This window comes from Myripristis murdjan, chromosome 17 (genome assembly GCF_902150065.1).
Source record: "Myripristis murdjan chromosome 17, fMyrMur1.1, whole genome shotgun sequence".
Lineage (NCBI taxonomy): Eukaryota > Metazoa > Chordata > Actinopteri > Holocentriformes > Holocentridae > Myripristis > Myripristis murdjan.
The window spans coordinates 3,648,798-3,674,667 of NC_043996.1; the positions used below are offsets into that span (position 1 = coordinate 3,648,798).

General features: G+C 41.2%; 6 non-coding genes across 6 annotated transcripts; 3 read left to right on the top strand and 3 right to left on the bottom strand.

The window, feature by feature from the left end:
• Positions 1–7,300: 7,300 nt before the first annotated feature.
• trnaa-agc (transfer RNA alanine (anticodon AGC)) lies at positions 7,301–7,373 on the bottom strand. Its single transcript has one exon. It is a non-coding gene; the product is annotated as a tRNA-Ala (tRNA).
• A 504-nt stretch (positions 7,374–7,877) lies between these two features.
• On the bottom strand, positions 7,878–7,950 carry trnav-cac (transfer RNA valine (anticodon CAC)). The gene has a single exon. It is a non-coding gene; the product is annotated as a tRNA-Val (tRNA).
• A 128-nt stretch (positions 7,951–8,078) lies between these two features.
• trnav-aac (transfer RNA valine (anticodon AAC)) lies at positions 8,079–8,151 on the bottom strand. The gene has a single exon. It is a non-coding gene; the product is annotated as a tRNA-Val (tRNA).
• A 334-nt stretch (positions 8,152–8,485) lies between these two features.
• trnar-ucg (transfer RNA arginine (anticodon UCG)) lies at positions 8,486–8,558 on the top strand. The gene has a single exon. It is a non-coding gene; the product is annotated as a tRNA-Arg (tRNA).
• Positions 8,559–8,973: 415 nt separating this feature from the next.
• Positions 8,974–9,046, top strand: trnaf-gaa (transfer RNA phenylalanine (anticodon GAA)). Its single transcript has one exon. It is a non-coding gene; the product is annotated as a tRNA-Phe (tRNA).
• Positions 9,047–9,207: 161 nt separating this feature from the next.
• trnak-uuu (transfer RNA lysine (anticodon UUU)) lies at positions 9,208–9,280 on the top strand. The gene has a single exon. It is a non-coding gene; the product is annotated as a tRNA-Lys (tRNA).
• Positions 9,281–25,870: the final 16,590 nt, after the last annotated feature.

The following is a 25,870-nucleotide window of genomic DNA, read 5'->3' on the forward strand; positions in this document are numbered from 1 at the left end:
TTTTGCCATCACTAATTGAGCAGCCTATTTAAAGGGATAGGTCACCCATTTTGCAAATAAAAATATTTCATATCTCCGCCATCCATTATGTGGGACAGTAGTGGTGCTATCTTCCTCTTATTGTTACTGAGTGCTGGATACTGGCTGGAAGCCAATGAGGTGGACTTCCCCCCAGCTAACACTGTTAAAAATAACTGCCTTTATCACTTACGAAAATTAAAATGCACATATGACAGCCATATGCATGGATGACAGTTTTGTTCAAATCTCTTTTCCCTTTTGGTTGATGCACTCAGTACAAGACATACACAGTCCATGGACGAAAGTATTGGCACTCCTGGAATTTTTCCAGAAAATACACCATTTCTCCCAGAAATTGTTGCAATTACAAATGTTGCAATTACAAATGTTTTTGGTATACACTTGTATTTCATGTTACATGTTAAAAAATGGGCCAGACAAAATTGTTGGCACCCTCAACTTAATATTTGGTTGGACACCCTTTGGGAAAAAATAACTGATATGAAACCAATCGCTTCCTATAACCATCAACAAGCTTCTTACACCTCTCAACTGGAATTCTGGACCACTCTTCTTTTGCAAACTGCTCCAGGTCTTTCAGATCTGAAGGGTGCATTGCAACAGCAATTTTGAGATCTCTCCATAGGTGTTCAATGGGATTTAGATCTGGACTGATGCTGGCCACTTCAGAACTCTCCAGCACTTTGTCTCCAACCATTTCTTGGTGCTTTGTGAGGTATGTTTCGGGTCATTGTCCTGCTGGAACACCCGTGACCTCTGACGCAGACCCAGCTTTCTGACACTAGGCCCTACATTGTGGCCCAAAATCTTTTGATTGTCTCCAGATTTCATGATTCCTTGCACACAGTCAAGGCATTCAGTGCCAGAGGCAGCAAAACAACACCAAAACATCTTTGAACCTCCAACCTGTCTGACTGTAGGTACTGTGTTCTTTTCATTGTAGGCCTCATTCCGTTTCCTGTAAACAGTGCAATGACATGCTTTGCCAAAAAGCTCTACCTTAGTCTCATCTGTCCACAAAACGTTCTCCCAGAAGGATTGAGGCTTACTCAGGTACATTTTTGCAAACTCTAGTCTGGCTTTTTTATGTCTCTGTGTCAGCAGTGGGGTTCTCCTCAGTCTCCTGCCACAGTGTTTCTTCTCACTCAGATGACGACATATGGTCCGAGCTGACACTTTTGCACTCTGAGGGCCCTATCTTGCGCCAGAGTCCCTAAACCCGTTATTTGGAGATTTAGCATTGCGCAAGAGGCGTTCCCCCACAAAAGTTGCTTTCTTGCGCACCTCCCGTTATCCGTAAAACACCTGCGCTACCCGCTATATTATGCATAGGCGTGTTTTGGGCATTATGCCAGTTAAACCAATCATATATACATACATACATACATATATATATATATATATATATATATATATATATATATATATATATATATATATATATGTCCAAGTGGATGTGTCACAAGGTTGCACTGATTGAGTAAAATCCCCGGGCCACATCACACAGACACAAGAGGCAGAGGTGGAACTATGTGTAAACTAATTTATTGACAAGGTAGATTGGGCAAATAAAATATTAAGAATAAAAATATAGCACAGCTGCTGGCTTATGATAAAACAATAAAACACACTGGCGTAAGTGTCCAAGTTAAAACAGTCTTTCCTCTAAACAGTCTATATGAGTAATATACTCAGTCCATTCCGACGGCTCTTGTTAAAGCCCAAACTTTAGGGAAAGTGGATAGCAGGTGGTTAGAACCACCCACTATCCGCTTTCCCTAAAGTGTGTGCTCAAGATAGCAATTTTAGGGAAAGCGCATAAAACACGCCTACGGACACACCTCCAGGCGCAAATGACGGAGTCGGCATAATGTATAGTGGGTAGCGTGGGCGCAAGATTCTGTTTAGGGATAGCGGAAGCTCCTAAATGCACAATTCACGGGTAGCGGGTAGTGGCAATGGGTAGCAGGTGGCACAAGATAGGGCCCTGAGTCTGCAGGACAACGTGAATTTGTGTGGAAGTTGACTGAGGATGTTTATCCACCATTCAAACTATCCTGTATTGCATTCTTTCATCAATTTTTCTCTTCCATCCATGTCCAGGGAGATTAGCCATATCCATGGGTTATAAACTTCTTTTATATTTTTTATTTATTTATTTTTTTTTATTTACATTTTAATTTTAGCCACATAAAACAAAACAACATCAGCAACAACAAACAAACAAACAAACAAAAAAAAAAAAACACACAGTACTAATACACAACACAAAGACATTTCACCAGGGATTGCAAACTACTAACATAAAGAAACATAATAGACTCAGGGAATCACTGTGTCAAAACTCCTTAGAGAGGATTTTGATTTTCTACCTACGAGGTTCACATTCATATCATATCCTCAGCATGTTATAAACTAAGTTGAATTTCTCACATTTATATATTCTTTAATGAGTGTCCATTGTCCATCAAGATCATGTCTATACAGCTCCTGTAAAGCTGAGGCTGCACGTTCCATCATTATTAGTTCTATGAAGTCTTTCAGCCAGTTATTCAAACAGAAACAATTAGGTTTCCGCACTTTCCAATTCATGAGGATAATCCTTTTCACAGAAAGGTATGCCAGCGTTAAAAGCTGTTGTATTTCTTTAGATTTTACACCATCCATTTTAGCTCCCAACAAGCACACTTCTGGGCACATTAGTACATCATCATTTATAATTGAGCATAAAGTATTTTGGACTCCTTCCCAAAATTTTCTTATTTCTGGACAGTGCCATAGCATATGTATTAGAGATCCTCTTTTTCCACAGCCGTGCCAGCACAAGTCTGACGTCTGAGGATTCATTTTATTTGTTTTGTATGGGGTTATATATGTTCGGTGTAAAATCTTCATCTATATAAGTTTATATCTGACACATTTTGATAAATAATTTGTATGTCCTATAATAGAGTTCCATTGTTCAGGTGGTAGGTGTTTTCCGAGATCATGTTCCCATTGTTGTTTGACTTTATCCATGTTACTGCAGGAGAAGAGAGCTATAAGTTTGTAAAGTTTGGATACTGTACCACTATTTGTTACAATCTCTCTGAATTTATCATCTAAGTCTTTATTTGACGCCATAGTGGTACCCTGAGATATAAATTTCTGCAGTATAGATTTTAATTGTAAATACTGTAGGAAACATGATTTATTCAGATTATAATTAGCTTTGATAGTGATAGTGTGATAGAGTGGTCACGTGACAAGATGGCGAGCTGAAACTCTTGGCGTCCACAGAGCGGACCTGGAAAGTTGGCATTTAACCCTTAAACCATCCGGCAAACTATGTTACAAAACTGAGAAGAAACATCTATTAAACAACAATTGCACGGATGAATGAAAAGAAGTGGCCTCACCGCACAAGACAAGCAGCGAAACAGAAAGAAAGTGAGCAACGCCAAAGTGAAGGAAACATGGCTGGTGAGAGCCCTCCAGGCTGGGCGCAAGAACTTCTGAAGCAGTTTGCTGATGTTAAAGAATCATTTGAACAGAAATTTGATGCACTGAACGAAAGCCTGAAAAGTTTGAAAAAGGAATCGCGTGCCTTGATCAACAGAGTGGCAAACGCGGAACAACGAATTAGCAATCTTGAGGATTTCAAAGACGCGCACACCAGAACGACCCGGGAGCTTTCAAAAGAAGTGCAGCAGCTCAAAACCAAAGTTACCTTCCTTGAATCCCAGAGCAGAAGAAATAACCTAGTGTTTGTGGGTTTAAAGGAGGGCATGCTCGAGACTGCTGACCCTAACGTAGAGATGATGATGATCCTCCGATACATATTGGATCTGGATGAGTCGGCACAGGTACCAGAGGTGGAGCGGCAGCACAGAGCCCTACGTCCGAGACCAGGACCAGAGGAGCCACCGAGGCCATACATCGTCCGCATGCTGAAGTGGAGTGACCGACAGCGCATTCTCAAAGCAGCAAGGGCAAAACCAGGATTGAAGTGGCACGGGAAGCCCTTCCACGTCTTCCAGGATCTCCCCGCAGAGATACAACAGCAACGCGCAGCTTACTCAGAGCTGAAAAGAACTCTCCGGGATGCAAACATACATTTTGGCCTGTTGTATCCATCCAGATTGTTGGTGACGCTGGACGGAGAGAAATACATCTACAAATCTCCTGAAGAGGCGTATCGAGACTTATCAAAACGGGTCCCATCAGCTTTTGGCTAAAACAATGTGATTCACAGGTCAGTGAAATAATAATTGGCTACACAATAAGGACCGATGTCATTATGACCGGTGGTCATAATGCATTCTTCCTTCTTACGTATGGACGCTGGACAAATACGAAATAAAATACTTCTGAGTTAATTTTTACTTATTAATATACAAGCAAATACTGGGTTTTTGAGTTTAATAAAAATAACTGAAAGGTCTGGGAATGCTAGAGTGACGCGCCTATCCTTGGATCATGGACAGGGGACTGAGGACTAGTCCCTATATTATGTGTTGTTTATTCCCTTATGGTGATAGTCTTTGTTTGTATGTGTTATGTGTTTGTTGTGTTATGGTTAAGCCAGGAAAGCAGAATAAAATGTTGGAATTGAGTTTAGGAGTCATGTGTAGAATTAATTATGTTTAAAGATGGGTCTGCCTATTATTAGGGTTATATCGTGGAATGTTAATGGAATATCAAACAAAGTGAAACGTTATAAAATACTCTCACATTTGAAATCTATAGGATGTGATATAGCCATGATACAAGAAACTTATTTAAACCAAGATGAATCTTTAAAACTAAAACAGAGGTGGGTAGATCAAGTTTTTTCTGCTTACGGTAACAGTGCCTCAAGAGGTGTTAGTATCTTAATTTCCAAAACCACATCTTTCAAACCATTGGAAGTAATTTCTGACAAGGAAGGGAGGTACATAATTGTATTAGGTTATAAACTTCTTGATTATATTGCACACAGTGGACAAAATAACTTCAAGATCTCTGGAGATGGTCTTGTAACTGCTCATATTTTTCAACAATTTTGCTTCTTAAGTCCTCAGACAATTTTTGGCTCTTCCTTCTCTTCTCCATTCTTGGTGTGACACACACAGGCACACAACACAAAGGTTGAGTCAACTTTTATACATTCTAACTGGCTTCACATGTTCTTCTGCTTTTTTGTGTTGCTCCAATGCACATAAAGAAAATAAACATGTGTACACCAAAAAAACATTTGTAATTGCAACAATGTCTGGGAGAAATGGTGTATTTTCTGGAAAAATTCCAGGGGTGCCAATTCTTTTGTACATGACTGTAGTACAGTATATCAAGCCCTCGCAGTGTCTGACTGAACACACCTTTATTCACACCTCAAAAGCAGATGTGTATTCAGGACCTGCCAGGTACATATGCCACGTCACCTCCGTCATCCCTCAGACTTGTGACCAAGTTGGCGCTTGTATAGCAGTCCCCTCAAACAGCTTGCACCCGCTGCCAGGGCAGGAACAATGACCTAACCCTAACACTGACTCGTAGCCTAGATAGCTCAGGTGGTAGAGCCTTCAGCCTCCTGGGGCTCCAGGGTTCAAGTCCCTGTTCAGGCATGGCTCAAAATGTTGCTTGACTCTGCTGTGTTACAATGCATTCAAACATCTGTAGGGGAGAGTGGGGTAAGTAGTGCCAATTTTTACTTAAAGTGCCTTTAAAGCGAGGGGATTACAGTAATGCCTCCAACTAAAATATGCACATATAGTTTAGGATGTTGTGCATCCCTGGGACCAATCACTTTGGATCTTATATAAGCTGTTTGAGAAATATAGCTTTCGAGAAAAAAAAAAGTGGTTTTGTGGCACAACTTGCCCCCGGTGCAGGGTAAATTGTGCAATTAGAGAGAATACACTGGGGTAAACTGTGCCATTGATAACTGAAGTAAAACAGATCATTTTAATCTCACAAATGATAATGCTATATAAAAGCAAAACAAATTCAATACAAAATTATTTATTTAACATTTATTTTTTATTTTAACAAGATCACAGGCCACTTTTCTATAACAAGGCCAAGCGCCACATGAACACATACCCAGAACAAAATAAAAAATTCCAAAATGAGCACCTGCAAATCATCTTCATCTGAATCTGAATAGTTTTAGTGATCAAAGGTAAGAAGACAATGTACAGTAACAATAAACTACAATAAAGTAATATATAGTATATAATCACAAGCTGTGCCACTGGCACAACTTACCCCAGGCCCCTTTGGCACAAATTACCCCAAGCCCACCATTTTGAAAAAAATGCATCCTCATGGTGTAGCTTACTAAAGTACTAAAACCTGTGTGAACTGTTTTCAAAGTTTTCTATAATTGTTCAAACACAGCAATCAAAAAACCTTGATCATAGAAATTTTACTTTGGAGGGCAAAAAAATTGTTTTTTTTTTTTTTTTTAACTTAAATGTGCTTACCTCTCAAGCCATGTGTCTCCCTTCTTTGCAGGATGAGTGAAATGGATGCCTCTTCAAAAATATGTGGTCACATGACCAACTTCTTCTATGGTTTTCTAGATAACAGGGGTGGCACTACTTGCCCCTTGGCACAAATTACCCCACTCTCCCCTACTTTACCACGTGAGATGTTGGACTCACAACAGACTCCACAGGACAAAGGCTGCCCTGCTCCAACAGGCTTGGCTTGAAAGACTGTCATGGAAAATATGGTGGGGACTGTCATGGAAAATATGGTGGGTACGATTACTCGAGTCCTCGTTGTTGACATCAGTACTCGAGTAAAGTCTTACTATTCGCGCACCTGCGCAGGGTGTTGGTTTTGGCCACGACTCATTTGGCGTTACCTGCACCATGCCAGCCGCGACTAGGAAGAGTGCCATGTGGAAATACTTTGAAAATAAGGACAATGATAGCGTGCAGTGCAAGATAGGTGGCATTAAACTTGTATATCACAGAAATGCTAGCTTGATGCTTAACCACATGCACTTCAAGCACAAGGAAAAAAGCAGAGACAGCTAAGAGGCAGCCTCGCATCACATCTTTTGCTAGCCCTGTTAGCACACGCCGACGTGATGGTACCAGAGCGGAGAAGATTAGATTTATTTGAACTTTGTGTTCATGATTGAGGCTGTTGATTGAGAGTTTCGTGTTAAGCAACACAGAACAGAAGTCCATACTGCTGTGACGGTTGGCAGCTGAATGTTCCAAACAACGTGATTGAAGGACCTGTTGCGGTTGTTCAATAAATGCATTTGGAATGGCACGTCACTTGGAGAATGCGGGTATCGATCCCGCTGCCTCTCGCATGCTAAGCGAGCGCTCTCCCATTTGAGCTAATTCCCCAGTCGAGCAGGAGGGAGCCCACACCTTGTCGGGACCTTCCTCTGCATTGGCTGTAATTTCCTCTCTTTGACTATGGCACGGCATGAAGACTGCGGCACGTTGTCAGATTCCACCAAACCACGGAGACAGCCTCGTTGGCGCAGTAGGCAGCGCGTCAGTCTCATAATCTGAAGGCCGTGAGTTCGAACCTCACACGGGGCAGAGGTCTTTTTTTTGTTTGTTTTTTAAACACCCCCACCCCCACCCCCATCTTAAAATTTGTCACAACATCACATCAATGGAGCAGAGTCTTTGTGACTTCGAGTCACAGGTGAGGCTCACCACTGTCCAGACAGATTCGGGTATCCCCTCCAAGAACACGCCTTGCCGAGCAAAGCAACCTCTGCGCGGGCAGCAAGCGGTGCAGATTTGTCGCTGGCCAAATGGTAGCTATGTTTTGCCCTACTTAACGAAACAAATGACCAGCGCCGGTGCTCGTGTGGGGCGGCGCGTTCTTAAAACTCATGTTTCTGCCCGGTTTCGAACCGGGGACCTTTCGCGTGTGAGGCGAACGTGATAACCACTACACTACAGAAACCACCCTGTGCCCCTTCCAACTTCAGTGGAGCTCAGACCTCAAACCGCCATCACAGCTCCATGGGAAATAACGGGAACAAGCAGCGCCGATTGCTAAGAGGAGAACGCGAGACTGCCGAGGGGTCAAGATGTTCCTGCCCGGTTTCGAACCGGGGACCTTTCGCGTGTTAGGCGAACGTGATAGCCACTACACCACAGAAACTGCTGCCCGCCGCCGCCACATAGCGGCAAGAGAGAAGACTTAATGCTACGCCCCGATTCCCAAAGCAACTGACCTTAAAAACAACAGCGAAATCTCCAATTTTGCATCCCAGTTTCAAATCAGCGGCATTTAGCACATCAGGCAAATGGGGCGGCCACTGTGTGGCGACACCTCTTCATGTCTTTGGAAATGAGAGAAAGGCTGCTGCAACGGATGCTGCGACGCCTTTTGTTGAAATAGGTCTGGCCTGCCATCTAAAGTCTTCTGAATGGAGCTTGTCTTGGCTTGGACTCAAGTCGCAGCCCGGCACAACATTTGGGCGCAGCCTCCAAAGGACCACGTGGCCTAAAGGATAAGGCGTCTGACTTCGGATCAGAAGATTGAGGGTTCGACTCCCTTCGTGGTTGGCTGGCGTTTTAGGAGCCAGCACCCCCCGTGAGGTTAGTGCCGCAACAACGCCGCCTCACGAATTCCTCCATCCGCGAGTATGAAAGGAATTCCAGGCTTTGGAATTGAAAGGCATTCAGGTATTTGCCCGTGCAAATGTCAGTCTTGAAACGTCTGACACAGGCGAAGTCACTGCTTCCCACAGGGTTGGCTTCCTGGTTGCCTGTTGCACCGGGTCACCAGTCAACCTGAGGGCAAGCGAGTACTTCCCGAGCAAAAGCGCCTGCTCGTGCATCTGAAGAAAACGCACCTGTTTGGAGAATAGGAATTTGGACGTTTCTGCTATTGGGACAAGCGTCGCTTTCATTGTCCTTTGCAACTGCCTTGCACAGTATGGAGATGCCTCTTAGGGACTGCAAACTCTGGTGGGCTTGCGCCGAAATAGCTCAGTTGGGAGAGCGTTAGACTGAAGATCTAAAGGTCCCTGGTTCAATCCCGGGTTTCGGCAAAAGACGGGTAAACCTGTGTTTGTCTTTGCATTTGGTCAGCATGAGTCCAAGGTAACACAGCTCCCACTTGCCCCGAGTGCTCTTTAACTCCATGATTTCCTGCTACAAGCAAGCTGGCGGAATTCTGGCTGTGGCAGAATGCTGCATCTGCCTGCAAAGGGCCTGGATAGCTCAGACGGTAGAGCATCAGACTTTTAATCTGAGGGTCCAGGGTTCAAGTCCCTGTTCAGGCGTGGCTCAAAATGTCGCTGGACTCTGCTGTGTTACAATGCACTCAAACAACCATACTTTACTCAATCAATCAGGTGTTGGACTCTTAACAGACTCCACATTCGACCTGCAACTAACTACCTACCACTTACAGGTAGAGTCAAGGGCTGGCTTTAGAACACCAGCAAACACGGGTGCTGGTAGAGAACGTGCACAAACTCAAGTCTTGAAAATGAGAGATTGCTTGGAGAATGAACACTGCCGCCCGCAAGCTGAGCCCGCGCTCCACCACTTGGGCTAATTCCCCTGCCCTCTCAGCTCTCAGCTCCCTCTTGACCCGAGCACTCTTTTACTCCATGATTTTCGGGAACTTGCATCACTCGTCTTGAATGAAATAGTTTCTTTGGGGAATGCTTGGCTTATACAGGTATATCGAGTAAACGTCCCTCTTAAGCCCACCAAATCTGTTTTTCAAACATTTTTAATATATACCATCCCAATTTAAGTCCAAACATTTTATTTAAAATGATAGTCTAATGTCTCATTTTAAGTGTCAATAATTCATTTATACCAATTTTTAATGTTTTTATTGTTTAATTCAGGCCTTTATTAGAAGTCCATTAGTAGTTAGGTGGTGCCTTTTTTTCACGATAATGGCATGTCCTTAATAAACTTAAGTAGGCTTTACTATTTTTTTGTAAGGGCCAAGTTAGCACAAGTTGTAAAAACTACAAAACTCTTGATTTGTGAGTGGAATGGTATGGGAGGCTGGGTTCTCCCGACAGAAGAACTAAGATCTTGAATCAAATTATGCGAATTTGAGTACAAAAGGCATATTTCTGCTATTGGGAGAAGCGTCGCTTTCAATGTCTTTTGGATTTACTGTGCACAGTATGGAGATGCTTCTTAGGGACTACAACCTCTGATAAGCTGCTGTTGAAATAGCTCAGTTGGGAGAGAGTTAGACTGAAGATCTAAAGGTTCCTGGTTCAATCCTGAGCATTGACAAAAGACGACCTTTTTCTTAGTTTTTGTCCAAAAGGTTCATTTTTGTCTCATTTTCTTCTTTTATGTCAAATGCTTTTTGTTCATAGTTACATTCAACAAAATTAACACTGCACTGCTCACATTTCATGAATTTTTCAGACACCAGTCAGCCACCGTTTCAACTGAGAACTTCCGCTCCCCCCTCTATTCACAGTCATCCTCGCTCGACCATCCGTCTCTCTCTCACTCTCTTTCAATGCAGTGGTCTCTCACTGCAATTCATTGTCTACCTCACTCCATGCAGCTCTCTTGCTATCCCTCTCTGCTCACACTACTGGCTCACTGCATTGTTTTCTTACCTGATCCACTGTCAACCCATGTGACTTGTGGCCGTGTCACAGGCGAAAAAATCTCAAATACTCAAATATTATTTATTTATTGGAATGGATTAATATCTTGGTGTTTTTTCAGATATTCAAGGCTGATACAGTGCTTCAAGGCTGAGACCTTCTTTCTGTTACTACTTTACTGTTACTTTCAATAAGTCAAGTCAAACACCAGAGCAGAGAAAACTTACTTATAATATAAAGTTGAGATGGGCCCAGGGCAGGTTTTTTTTTTTTTTTTTTTTTACAAAAAGTTTGTTGGGATGGGGTCAGCAACACAGATGATTCAGATGATTCAGATGCCATAACCACCTTGCAGAATTCCAGCAGTGGAAAAAAGAGATTCCAATGCTTCAAAACACATTCAGCTCTCTCCTTTATAGGATCATACCAGTGATTTTGAACATTTGGTCTGTCTCCATTCATAAATCACAGAACTAATTAATTTGCAGTGTAAAGCAAAAGTTTCCCAGGGACTATTTTCCGGTGGAGGGATCTTTTCACTACACCCAGTTTCAAGCAATTCAAGTCACAACAGTAAACAGAAAACACAACAGTGCTGCTGCTTTTAGGAAAACTAACAATGACGTCTTTACAGAGACACAATACTGGTGTGAAGAAATTTTGAAGTCTCGTAAAGTTAATTTTGACTGATGCACAGAAAAAAATCATGTCGGAGCAGTAGTTTTACTTCAGGAATGAAACAATATAACCTGATGAGACTGTTACTGTTATATTATATTATAATCACAAGTCAACCTGCCTATAGTTTGATGTTTAACTTTTGAAATATATTTTCATATTTTGACCAAATTATACATGTTACTGTCATCTTTGTCTAGTTGGGTTTGCATGTCAGTAATGCACATGTATGAATAAAACATGACTCTAGCGTTCTCCTCAGCTAAATATCAGTTACATGGTTATTTTGATTCATCTGATGAAACTGTTTGTCATTTTAGAGGAGAAAAGGAATGACACAGTGGACTCCTCATGTCATTTTCCATTCAGTTTAGTTTTGATTTGTTTTCTAGAAAGATATTTTTTGAGTAATGATGTCTCATGGAAAGTTCATACTGTGTCTGAATCGTTTTTATACAGGACATATTTTGACCATTTTGGGTCAAAAGCATTTAATAAATATAGACCTTTTTGTCCCTTCAAATTGGTTGTGATTTTTGAAAATGGTAAATAATTCAAGAGCAGTAAAAATGTTTGGTTTTATTAGTAAATAAATAAAAGAACCATGTGCACATAAAAATACAAAAATAACAATATGTACTATCAGACAGCAGAGCCTCTCAGTGTCTGTATCCGTGTCCCTGTATTTGGTACCATACCAACTCACCATGGCCCCCGCCGCCCTGCAGCTTCCACACACACCTGTCACACCCACTGCCACTCTGCTGGATCACCTGTCAACCTCTCTGTTTTTTGCTGCTCATTCTGCCACACACCTGACACGAGTGTGCTCATTACCCTCAGTATTTAAACCAGTCAGTTGCCTTGTTTGTCTGCCAGATGGTAGTTGTGCTTTACCTGTTCCGTGTCCTGTCTGCCTGTTGGTTTGTTCTTCCTGGAGTTTTGACCCGTGCCTGTTTGTCTGATTTGAGCCGCTGTCTGACATTCTGGTACTGTAGCGTGGTAAATCTGATCTCTCGTGTTGACTTCTGGAACGGACTGTGCTACCCTTTTTTCAGCAGAATCTCAGTGAGGTCACTGTTTGTTGCCTACCCCTGCCTGTACCTGTTGATTCTGCAATTGGGTCCTTGCTGATTTGTCACTCCGGTGTACCATGGTAATATTGGTCCATCTGGGTCATCAGGACTCGGGAACCTCCAGTGACATCAGCATGTCAAACATCAGGCCTCCACTCTGTCTTTCTCCTTCTTCAGAGGAGGTTGAGGGTGTGGTCGAATCTGCAAGAAAACCATGGAAAGAACTGCTGTTATCAAAATCCAAACCTCACACACAGCAATGCATGAATTATACTTTCTGATTGAGCAAACTAATGCAGGGCTGCAAACTGCCCTGATGTTCCCGGTGGTGCTCTGTCTCAGGGCTAACAGGACAACAGCAGAGTGGACATCCCTAGTTACCAGATTGTGACGTGGGCTGTTACCTGATTTGTGCCACCTTTCTCATGGAGTTTTGTTTGTATTTGTGTAAAATCCCTGTAATACTCTATGTTGTCCACCAAAATGTCATTTGGTTTCTGGTGTCTTCTTCGTTGGTTTCTAGTCCTCCAGCTTGTAAACAAATGCACATGTTCTAGAGTTCACGACAGTGGTGGAAGAGGGAACTGCACTCAGGAACTGTAGTGGTGCTGTTTGGCAAAGATATAAAATCTTACATTTTAGGGTTTAACTACTTTTAACTTTTAGCTACTTTTAACAATTTTAGCTGGGGGGAAGTCCACCTGAATGGCAGGAGGCTAACAGTTAGCATTTGGAGCATCCAGCCAGTATCAGCACTCAGTAACAATGAGAGGAAGATAGCACCACTACTGTCCTACATAACAGCTGGGGGGGAAGTGAAATAATATTATTCATAATATTTTTAAATGGGTGAATTACCCCTTTAAAACTGTAAATATAAAGCTTTCCCCCTCTGTGCTGCTGCTCGTCCTCTTGCTGCTGCTGCTTTTACGTCTCACATTGTACCTGCTAGTCTCATTCATGCCTCTTTATGAATTTGAATCAGGAGATGATGTTGGCTTATTGAAGCACAATATACACTCTGCTAACTATTAATTGCAGGCATCAAGGTGTTGTAGCTCCCATGTTATTTAACTAACATGTCTGATGACTTCCTTGAATTTTCAAAGCCCTGTATGCCGATAACATCACAACTTTAGCAGACTGAGTCATGAGAACTGTTCTCATTTATGTAGCCTGTACGCTGCCCTGCTCCACTTTCCTCCTCCCACAGGATTTCTTTGCATGTGAATGACATATATACTCTGTGGTTTGATTCACATTCACATGCACGCACATTAATATGTCTAAATACTTTGTAAAATGGCATGTCTCCATTCAAGCGTTTGTTGTTGTAAATCCAGATAAACAAATCCCACCAAATCCGTTTGATCTTATTTAACAAATCTTTTTTCAGAGATTTCACAAGACAGTTTTTTACGTTACATAGGACGTGCACACACACACACACACACACACACACACACACACAAATATTTGTTTGGGTGAAATTTTAAGATTTATGTAACAACTAAACAAGAAGCTGGGATTTTAAGAGTGCTGAGGACAGTGACATTTAACTATGTCCACGGTAAACAAGCAGCCCTGTGAGAATTGGCTCTTTTATTTTGTTTAATTGCAGTATCATCGAAAAGTTGGTCATATTTTTATGACCAACTTTTTGAGATGCTGGGCTGCAACTTTCAAAATGCTGTTTGTTTGCTACTGAAAATTGGATATGTGTTGGTATTTTTTCAGATTCAGCTTCAAGGCTGAGGCCTTCTTTCTAACAGTAGTCTGATAACTGTTACACAGATGATTCAGATGATTCAGATGCCATAACCACCTTGCAGAATTCCAGCAGTGGAAAAAAGAGATTCCAATGCTTCAAAACACATTCAGCTCTCTCCTTTCTAGGATCACACCAGTGATTTTGAACATTTGGTCTGTCTCCATTCATAAATCACGGAACTAATTAATTTTGCTGTGTAAAGCCGACGTTTGACCGGAAACTATTTTGTGGTGGAGGGATCTTTTCACTCCACCCAGTTTCAAGCAATTCAAGTTACAACAGTAAACAGAAAACACAACAGTGCTGCTGCTTTTAGGGAAACTAATATGGAAGACTTTATTACAGAGACAGAATACTGGTGTGAGGAAAGTTTGAAGTTTTAAATTCATTTAAATATCAGTGGAATAAATGGAAACCAGTAGCTGGATAAAAGGCTGTACCCTGAAATGCTGTTGGCCACTGTGTAAACTTAGCAACTTATCCAGACACTTTGGCACATTATTTCCTCCAAAGTGACAAGGGACAAAACTAGCTACATTTTTAGGACACTGGGAACAAAGTCTGCCTTCTGCCAAATGAGCGCTGCGATACGGTCCAGCAGCCCCCGTGACACTTATGGATAAGCGGATTGGAAAATGAAATGAACGGAAAATGGGAGCAAGGTCAGTGTGTTGACTCTCCATAGTGTTTGCTGACAAATTGGGACGACCGATGCCAAAGGGGACTCTGAATCTGTGTCGGTCCATTTGTCACAAGATTGTTCAGATTTTCACCAGAACTGGTGGGTTTGAAAGTTTGGTCATAGGCCAAGGAATAAGCTGCTCGCTTTTTGCACTGCTTGGCTAAAAGTGGGTGTGGTAGTGGGCATGGCATGCCACAGAAAGGTCCATAACTCCTCATCGGGTTCACACGGGTTCACACGTCATCACCAAACTCTGACCAGGTATGTCGCAGGCCTTAGAACACCTGATCCGCCTCTGAGGCCATTGAGTCAAAAGAGGAGATAAGTCATTTTATGATTAGCATTTTATTTTTACTCTTGTTTTTCAGAGCAAATTCTTAGGAAATCTTATTGGTTTAGGATTGTCTTAGGGTTTTGTAGCCAGGAGCTGCTCTCCGACTGGCCTTCCAGTCCCTTTATAGAACCACTGCTCATCTAAGGTAATGCTTTATAATTCAGCATGTTTAAAAGACACAAAAATGAATTATTCCAGGTCACTAACACTGCTGGCATGCTTGGTTAAGGCCACCTACTCCACTTACGACCCTTGATCTCTTCACTGATGTTTGCTTGTCATGTTGATGAATCATCCTGTAAAGCTGATGGAGTTTGTTCCGCTGCTGACCTCATTCAAAGTCTCTGTGGATAAAAGTGGCAGCTAAAAATTTAATTGAAAATGTTGTTGGCCATCTGAACATTGTGCATATTCACTTACAGTAAGCTCTTCAAGAGTTTCACCTGGAGATGCAAAACAGGCTTTTTGAACTTGCTTAACCCATCATGGCTTAGAATACCCCAACACACACACGCACGTACGCACATGCACACAGACACACAGACACACACACACACACACACACACACACACACACACACACACACACACACACACACACACACACACACACACACACACCCTGTAGGTGTTAATTTTGCATGGGTGGTTTTTCACTGTGTGCTGTGTTGAATTAAGGCTTTTCATCAAGCTGACTGTCCTGTATCTGACTAATGAAATCCTGGGTGATACAAGGCAGCACATTTCAGTTTTTTCTCCCCAAAGACCAACTGCATCATTAAAAAAGTGCACAGATGCAAGAGAGAGAATAATAGATTACAGTAGGTAAGAAATGGAATGAAAATCTCAGGATGAAAGAGTTATATCATTAAAAAATGTTAAGGCCCAAACTGAATGAATATGAGCATTCAGTAAAGTGAACAGAGAGCACATTTTATTCTCTTTGCTGAGTAGGCGGTGGAGAGCGAGCGAGTAAGGAAAAACAGACAATAGAGAACCAAAAAATGCTTTGGTTCGATGAGGGACGCGTGTGTGTATGTGTGTGTGTGTGTGTGTGTGTGTGTGTGTGTGTGTGTGTGTGTGTGGGCTGAGCAGATGCCCAGTTTCAGTGTTTGCAGGGCTAAGAGCGAAGTGGAACTGAAGTCTTAAATCTTAATTCCAGGGGGGACTTTGATGTGGAGCGCCGCCTCTGCGTCTGGAGGAGCAGAGGGGAGGAGGGTGGGAGTAATTGGGTAGGAGCAATTTAGCTGACGCACACCAGATGCTGCCATGAGGAGTCCCACTCATGAGGAAACTACTCATAAGTCAACCAGACACTTTTCAGTTTCATAACCTCCAAGACAGCAAAAGGCAGAGCGAGCGGCAGGATTCAAAATTCAATATGCATCGAGCACTGGACGGGTGGTGATGTGCAGGAAATTAACATTCAATGCCAACCCAAACAAACAAAAAAAAAATCTCCATATAATGTCGTGGCTCCGTAGAAAATCATATCAAAGCGGCTGAAAGCAGCTGTGGAAACTGCTCTAAACTGCTATGAGAGAGACAACTCATCCAGACAGCAGCTGTGGAAGACTACAGCGGAAATCTTCACTTACATTTTGGTGCTTTAGAGATGCCACAAAATATTCAGTACAGGCTGCATTCACAACACCCATAAGCTATAAGCAATTTGAGACATTTTCTTGGCCCTGTTATCTCATCTTTTCGCATCAAGCTGCTTGATTCTGACCAAAGGCTCTGCAGCGGCCTCACTGCCTGGCCTATGTCTCGCAAGCCAAGGTCCCGGATCTCCACTACAGTCCCAACTAGTTCATTTTACAGTCCATAAAGCGACCTCAAACATGCCCAGATCTTTTTTCAACATATTGATGCTGTCATGAGACACAAAGAAAATGATATAAATGAAAGCAAACATCTAAGGCCATACCAAAGTCTGCAGAGTGAGAAAGTCCAGTAGAGTCTTGTAGCCACTGGGTGCGCTTTCTAAATATAATATGTAGTGGTTGATGGGGCTAAATGCTATAAAATGATCACTACATTTGATTCCATATATTTACCAGTAACTGGATTATTGTTACACTGCTCTGTATTTATAATGAAGTCATAATTATAAGCTGACAGGAAGTTGACGGTGGTAAAATTATTGTGATTTCAGAGGATTAAGCATTGAGGGTATGGGGTGCTGGCTGAGGAAAAAATGCATTTTTTTTTTTTTTTTTAAATCTATATGGTTCCAAATTTCCAAATGCTTTTCTCTCCTGTCCTGCCACAGATGGCCACAGTATTTTCTTTTCTTTTCTTTTTTAAATTACTGTAGCTCAGTGCTTATTGGGTCATGGAACTGGTCTGCAGTTTTGTTTTTTGTTTTTTTTTAATATGTTATGCCCTAACCTTTCAAGCAGCAACAAAATGATTTTATTTTCACATATGAAAGGCTTGGTTGAGCAGCAATGGGCAAATCAGTTGTTTTCTGTGCACTGAATCATTTGAGTCAGTTCATTCAAAAGATTCATTCACCAAATCCATCAAATGGATCAGTGCTTGAATAGTACTTTTAAAAACTTTAAATCTTGTATTAAAAAATAGCTGAAAGAAAACCTGCCGTCATTAGAGTTCTACATAGGCCTTTGTTTAGGTGATTTGTTAATTTTTGTATGCACTGTATAGATTTTGTGTTGTCTTTTAATGTAAAGCAATTTAACTATGTTCATCTCTCACTGCTATTGGCTGTTACTGCCACTGAGGGACTGCAGTTGAAAATGACGAAAAGTAGGAAATGATGAAAAGTAGGAAACATAAATTACAGTGCAAATAAAAATGAAATCAGCAATATGAAAAAAATAAATATAGACTACAGCTGTTAGTGCAAAAGTAAATATTAAATCAACAGTGTAATTGACAAGTTACAGTAAAAACGACACTATTAACAATAGTGTACATTTAAAAATTATCAGAAAGGCAATATTAACTTAAACGTGCAATCAAAAGTTAAAACATTTTGTGCAGCTGTTGAGCAAAACATATATAAAGTCAAGAGAATAAACAAATTTTGAAAAAATAAAGCATGCACATTCATCACTCACTCATGTTTTGTTCTTCTTGTTCGTATACAGTACTCATGACATGGAGGTGATGTCTTATGTCTGGATTGCAGTCTGAGCCAATGCTGTTGAACCATTGCAGCTAAATGTTAGTAACCTGAATCATTTGTGTATTTGCTCTCTTGAACACACCCCATTCCTCCTGTGGGCGAATGACTTGAATCAGTGAGAGTATCCCTGCACATTCACTCACACCTGACTGAGAGCACGACTCAACTGAGAAGTGAACGGACTGTGATTCAGTTCCATCCTTTCAACAAAAAGATTTGTTCTCTCTGAATGAACCGTTCACAAACGATGGTTGAGATGATTATCTGCTTGCCACAAAACGGGTGAGAAGGTGTGAAGAAATAAAGCCATTGGTCTGTGGAGATTCCTTAATGTTTATAACAGCAGAAAGAATCCTGGGAAACTGAACTCCTTTCCCCCCTACATGCCCCCATAAGTTTTAAAAAATATTTTCTGATGCTGCTTGACTGTCAGGATCAGAATATGTCAGTGAGGGATGACTGGCATATTCAGTATCTGCTGATTGCAGTGTTTCAGCAATAAAGTGAAATTTTTTGAAACATCCCAGATATCTATCAGGCTAAATATTTTGATCTGTTAGCAACAAGCTACAGCCAGTGAGCCAGTGAGAGTGCAGGACACGAGGCTCATCTGCTGTCATCCACAACAGCTCCCTGAACAGTCTTACCAGCACTTTCTCTCTCTCTCTCTCTCTGACAAGTACAGACATACACACAAATGCACACACTCCCCCCTCTGTCTTTCTCTTTGTATGAGGGGGCACAACAATATAGTTTCTATATGACTCTGGCATACACTCAAGCTTGTCAGTATTTGTAACCTTGTCATTCTTGCCGAGCCACAATATGAGCAGGCAACACGTTTTCATCGCAAAAATACTGATTTTTCTCCAACCCTCACTGGAAAACAGACAGTTGAACAGTTGGGGATTCCTCCTGGTTGAAGATCTTGTAGTGTGTGACCCTCATGTGTGTCGCTGCTCTTTCATGTAGTGGGACAACCACAACAACTTAAAGATTCCCAATTCAAGACAGCAAGTTTTGTAGTGTGAACACCACAGTAATCTGACGACTCTGAAATGTGAACTTACAATGAAGGCTAGGTCATTTGGCTGTAGGGATGAAGCAGTATTTTTTTTTTTTTTTTCAGGTTTGTGATTGAGATTGCACTCTGTGACTTTACTTTATTATTATTATTATTCAAATACTTTTATTGAATTTTTCCATTTTTTATACACACAAACATCCAAATAATACATACGCCAGCACTCAAAACAACAAACATATATGACAATGGGTAACTATAAAATAGAAAAAAGAAAAAGAAAAAAAAAAAAAGGGGGGGGGGGGGGGGGGTGTTTGAGTTTGAGTTTATTAAGATCCCCATTAGCTTTTGCAGAGCATCAGCTATTCTTCCTGGGGTCTTTCCATTTTCATAAGTGACAATACAAACCCACTGTTTACCACACATACTTAACATATAAAAAAAAAAAAACAGGAGCACATACACAAGACACATACTTAATACATACACATACACACAAAACATCCTAGATGAACACCAAACATAAACATTACCTGCTCTTACATTGAATCAATACAAAATAAAACAAGGCAATTGCTGTGGATCACGTCACACGAAAATGCCAGGACCCAATTTCCAAATCTACACTACTGATCAAAATTATGATCTAAATAATAATCTCTTAGTTTCGCTTTAAAACTGACCCTGTTTCTTTGTAGTGTAACATAACTGGGAAGGGCATTCCACTCCTTCATAGCTCTGTATAATACCGTACGTTGAGAGAGTGTCCTGGGTAAAATAAAACAACCTCCTGCTGCATGTCGAGTTGAGTAGTTATGTATCTCTGAACTAAAACATAATTTCCTGTAAAATATAAGTGGCATTTTCGTTGTTATAATATTTCGAAGAAATACCATCAACAAATATGACATTCTGTTCTTAACATCCAGCCAGCCGAGACTGGCATGCATTTGACAAGTATTCGACCTTATTCCACAAGTAAGTGCTACACGTGCTGCTTTGTTTTGTATAAGTTGCAGTTTTCTGATGTTGGCTAGTGAGGTATTGGACCAAACAACAGTACAATAATCCATATGTGACAAAACCAGGGCTTGAATGACTTGTTTAGTAATTTGTGTTGTAAAATATTTAGAGCATCTCCTTATCATTGAAAGAATGTTCCCAATTTTGGTTATTATCATCCTAATATGCATGTCCCATGATAGTGTATGATCTATGATAATTCCCAATAATTTTACCTCTTTTACCTGTTTAATTGATTGGTTATTAATCGTAACATTAAGCTCTTGGTTTGCACGCAATGCATAATTTGATCCAATAACCATACTAGTGGTCTTTGACACATTCAAAATAAGTCCACTGCTGTTTACCCACTCCGAAACCAATTTCATTTCTTCACTTAAATTTCCATTTAATTCCTCAATAGTTCTTCCAGCTAAATAGATTGTTGTATCATCAGCATACATTGTCATGCGAGCTGTTTTTAATGCCAAGGGGAAATCATTGGTAAAAATTGAATACAAAAGAGGTTGAAGGGAGAGGAAGAAGATCAGTGGCTACTGTGCATTGTTGTTAGAGAACTCATCTGCAAAATTGTTTAAAAATGGTTGCCAGACCTTAATAAACTTTGTGGTGGAACCTCTAAGTGTATATTTAAGCTGCTCAAGCTTGAGATGGGACATGACATCCTCCACCCAGAGTTTGCGGGTTGGCAGCTCTGTATCAGGCGCCTAGCCAGCTAAGAGGAAAATGCTAAAGCCTCAGCCTGGTTAGGTGGTATTACTTTATCCTGAGGGGGCATTCCAAACAGCGCAGTCAACGGGCTGGGGTCTGTATCTGTGTTACACATAGGGGAGAGTGGGGTAAGTAGTGCCTATTTTTACTTAAAGTGCCTTTAAAGCGAGGGGATTACATTAATGCCTCTAACTAAAATATGTACATATAGTTTAGGATGTTGTGCATCCCTGGGAACAATCACTTTGGATCTTATATAAACTGTTTGAGAAATATAGCTTTCGAAAAAAAGTGGTTTTGTGGCACAACTTGTCCCCGGTGCGGGGTAAATTGTGCCATTAGAGAGAATACACTGGGGTAAATTGTGCCATTGATAATTGAAGTAAAACAGATCATTTTAATCTCACAAATGATAATGCTATATAAAAGCAAAACAAATTCAATACAAAATTATTTATTTAACATTGATTTATTATTTTAACAAGATCACAGGCCACTTTTCTATAACAAGGCCAAGCGCCACATGAACACATACCCAGAACAAAATAAAACTTCCAAAATGAGCCCCTGCAAATCATCTTAATCTGAATCTGAATAGTTTTAGTGATCAAAGGTGAGAAGACAATGTGCAATAACAATAAAATACAATAAAGTAATATATAGTATATAATCACAAGTTGTGCCACTGGCACAACTTACCCCAGGCCCTTTGGCACAAATTACCCCAAGCCCACCATTTTGAAAAAAATGCATCCCCCAGCTGTCTTGAGCTAACATCATGCTAACTGTATAGACTCATGGGGCCCTATCTTGTGCCACCCGCTACCCGCTGCCACTACCCGCTACTCGCAAATTGCGGATTTAGGAACTTCCACTATCCCTAAATGGTATCTTGCGCCACCCGCTACCCGCTATCCGTTATGCCGACTCCGTCATTTGCGCCTGGAGGTGTGTCCATGGGTGTGTTTCATGCGCTATCCCTAAAGTTGCTATCTTGCGCACACACTTTAGGGATAGCGGATAGCGGGTGGTCAGGACCACCCACTATCCGCTATCCCTAAAGTTTGGGCTGTTAGGAGAGCGCGCCCAGGCGGCTGCAATGCACGCCCTGACGGAGCCTCACCACACACACGGTCGGACTGATACCGGGACGCCGCCGGAATGGACTGAGTATATTACTCATATAGACTGTTTAGAGGAAAGACTGTTTTAAGTGGACACTTACGCCAGCACGTTTTATTGTTTTATCATAAGCCAGCAACTGTGCTATATTTTTATTTTTAATATTTTATTTGCCCAATCTACCTTGTCAATAAATTAGTTTACACATAGTTCCACCTCTGCCTCTTGTGTGTGTGTGTGGTGTGGCCCGGGGATTTTACTCAATCAGTACAACCTTGTGACACGTCCACTTGGACACATGTGGCTCCACCTCCCGAATTAACTCGCCTATAATATAATATATAATATGTATATAGCCAACTTGCTTTAGCCTCAGTAGAAGCCCTGAGAAAATCTACCTCCCTCTCTCCATCGCGGGTTTAGGATTTAGGATTTAGGATAGCGCATCCTGCCCTTAAAGGCAATGGCACCTGGCACACTGATTGGTTTAACTGGCGTAACGCCCAAAACACGCCTATCCATAATATAGCGGGTAGCGCAAGTGTTTTGCGGATAGCGGGAGGTGCACAAGATAGCAACTTTTATGGGGGAACGCCTCTTCCTAAATCCTAAATCCGCAAATAGAGGGTTTAGGGAGTCTGGCGCAAGATAGGGCCCATGGTGTAGCTTACTAAAGTACTAAAACCTGTGTGAACTGTTTTCAAAGTTTTCTATAATTGTTCAAACACAGCAATCAAAAAACCTTGATCATAGAAATTTGACTTTGGAGGGCAAAAAATGTTTTTTGAACTGAAATGTGCTTACCTCTCAAGCCATGTGTTTCCCTTCTTTACAGGATGAGTGAAATGGATGCCTCTTCAAAAATATGTGGTCACATGACCAACTTCTTCTATGTTTTTTTTTTTTAGATAACAGGGGTGGCACTACTTGCCCCTTGGCACAAATTACCCCACTCTCCCCTACATGAAAAGGTTTTGAATATTCCTGTCCAAAATGGAGCCAACTTGGAACACAACCAAAATGTGTGACTTAGAGGAGCCGGATCTCGCTTGCACCTGATATAGGTCGGGACTAAGCCAGGGTAGATTTTGGCCAATCTACTCGCATAGAAATGTAATCTCTGCAGAACCTTAAACTGTACCAGTCCATGTCTAATGCATATTGAAGAAGAGTGTACCAGTTCAATTGTCTCCCAGGTGTCCTCAGGAAGAATGCATCTTTACTGTAGCCAGGACACCTCACCCGCTGATATAATAGGCTTACTGATGGCTGTTTCATGGCCATAGGTTTGAGTTTTGTTGGCTCACTGCTGCATGTGTGTGCGAAGTCTTCAGTCAGCAGGAATATTATCCCCCAGTGGTAGATGAAGGCAGATCTGAGCAAGTGGAGCTGGTGAGTGTGTGAATAAAGCATCAAAATCCTGGTGATACACAGTGGAACATTAGGGTTTGTGAATGATGATTGGTTCACTTGTAAATGTGCACTACTGAATAGCCCAATCAGCCAGGTAGTTTCCTGACTGAACTTGCACTGCTCATTTGTGCATATTTGTAATGGATGTTGGCTTCTGAATAGCAACAGAAATCTCCTGTAACAAATCAAGCTTCCAGTTTTCAAGGGGATTAACAGTTTGGCTTTTGTTGCAATTTTTTGCAGGCTTGACAATATAAGGGTTTTGATTTCAGGACGTTTGGTGTCTAGCGATGTTGCCCTCGTCTTTAATTCCTAAACTGAAATCAACCAAAACCAATTAGTACAAATAAAATATTTTCTGATACAGACTTTACAGAGATGGTACCATGCATAATGTTAGACCTACATGCTCACATTAGCATCTTAGCTCACCTGTTAGATCCAAAGCCAAGGTAATTTCTGCCCAGTCTCTCTGCTCACTCTCATTGGCTTTTGTCAGTTTCTGCTCAATATTCCTCAGTCGGGAGGGTTAAGAGTCCGTCTGTAAGCCTCCCACACTACAAGATCCTTTGTACAGATAACACCAGTCTCAAATTGACAATGTCCCCACAGTTAGCTCAGTGATCATTGGGTCAAAGAACTTTTCAAAGACTTTTCAGTTTTTTAATCTTAATTCATCACAATACTCTAATTCTTAATGTATTCCAAGATTCCACATTAAAGTCAGCACCAGCAGGTGACGTTCATTTTGTACCAACCATTTTTAGTTTGCTGCTTTCCTCATCATCTGACTGAGTTTGCCTGGCAGCACGGACATTGGTTCCCAGTATAATTAGCTGAAAAGCCAGGTGAATAAATCACACAGCCCCACGTTCCCTTAATCCTATGTTCCCTCAACAAAAACAGAGGAATAATGTCAGTGATATACATAGAATGCATGAGCTGATTTGTGTGTGTTCAGTAAATAACATCTGAAATGGTGTCTGCTGACAATGTACGACAAGTGGGTTGAAGTACGAGTACTTTGGAAACAGCGTGGCCACACTTTTTCAGATATTTATTGAAGAACATATGCAATAAAATTACATTTTTGTTAATTTACAAAAGGTACAGATGTATTTGTTCTTTTCATTTTGAGGGAACACAAGATAGAGAGAAGATGGGTCTGATTTCTGCTGGGAAACAGATGCGCTCCCCTGGCTGCAGCACTCTCTTGGCCTCTTTGTCGTCTTCTTTGTCTTTGCAGCAGAAGACACTCTTGGCCATGTGTCTGCCCTCCACATGGAAAATGAGAATTTAAAAAAAAAAAAAAAAATGCTTTGCGGGCATTTTTTGGAATTTTTTTATAAGTGGTAAAATCCTACATATCAGCTTTAATTAAGATTACTGAAGTTAAATGTTATTGCCGTATGACTCCTTTGTTCTTATAAGATTCTACCTCAGCTTCCTCAGTCGAGGATATGCCGGTTTTCTTTTTTTATAAATCTTCTTTTGCGTGACAGTTTAGTAGCTCTGTCATGTTGCTACACCTTTAATGCATCGCTGAATATTCAGAATCACTGGTGTCTCTTTAGCACCAAACCCTTGCTTTGCTCTCTTTCCTTCATTTTGTGGTATTCTTATATCCTATTCTTTCCTGCTGCAATGACCCACTTTCTCCATTGGGATCATTAAAGTTTCATTTTATCTTACTATAATGTCAAGTTTTGTCCCTTAGAGACTATACATAAGAAGATATGGATGTGTAATACTGTAATAAAATGGTCCAGAGGAGCATTTGAGAGAGGTCTGAGTCAGCTTCTTCTCCACTTTGCTCTTTCTGATTGGACGGAACTTTCCCCATTTTCCTGCATTATGTGTCTATATCAGTCCTACTTTTTTCTTCTTTACGCTAAAACTAGTGTCAAAATTACTGAATTTGCTCATCTTTACTTTCAGGAATCAGTGTATCAGTTATCCAACTTTTTCCTCTGTTAACCTTACTTTGGTCAAGTTAAGCAGCACACCCGTCAAACCCTTTTGACGGGTGTGAACATGTCAAGTGAACTCTGGTCCGGACCAAAATTTACCAAAAGGTTCACACAAGACAGGTGGTTTCTGGTGGGAAAGCAATGTCAATACCCTCATGGATTGTCTGGCTGCCTTTGTCACACGCAGTGGTTCAGAAGGGTTGGTTTGAGTTAAAGTTCCAGTACCTGTCAGTTTTTTGTCCACATGACCATTCACTCTGTAGATGTTGTTTGCATCAAGTGAGAACAAAGATGTTAAAAATACACTTACATACTAAT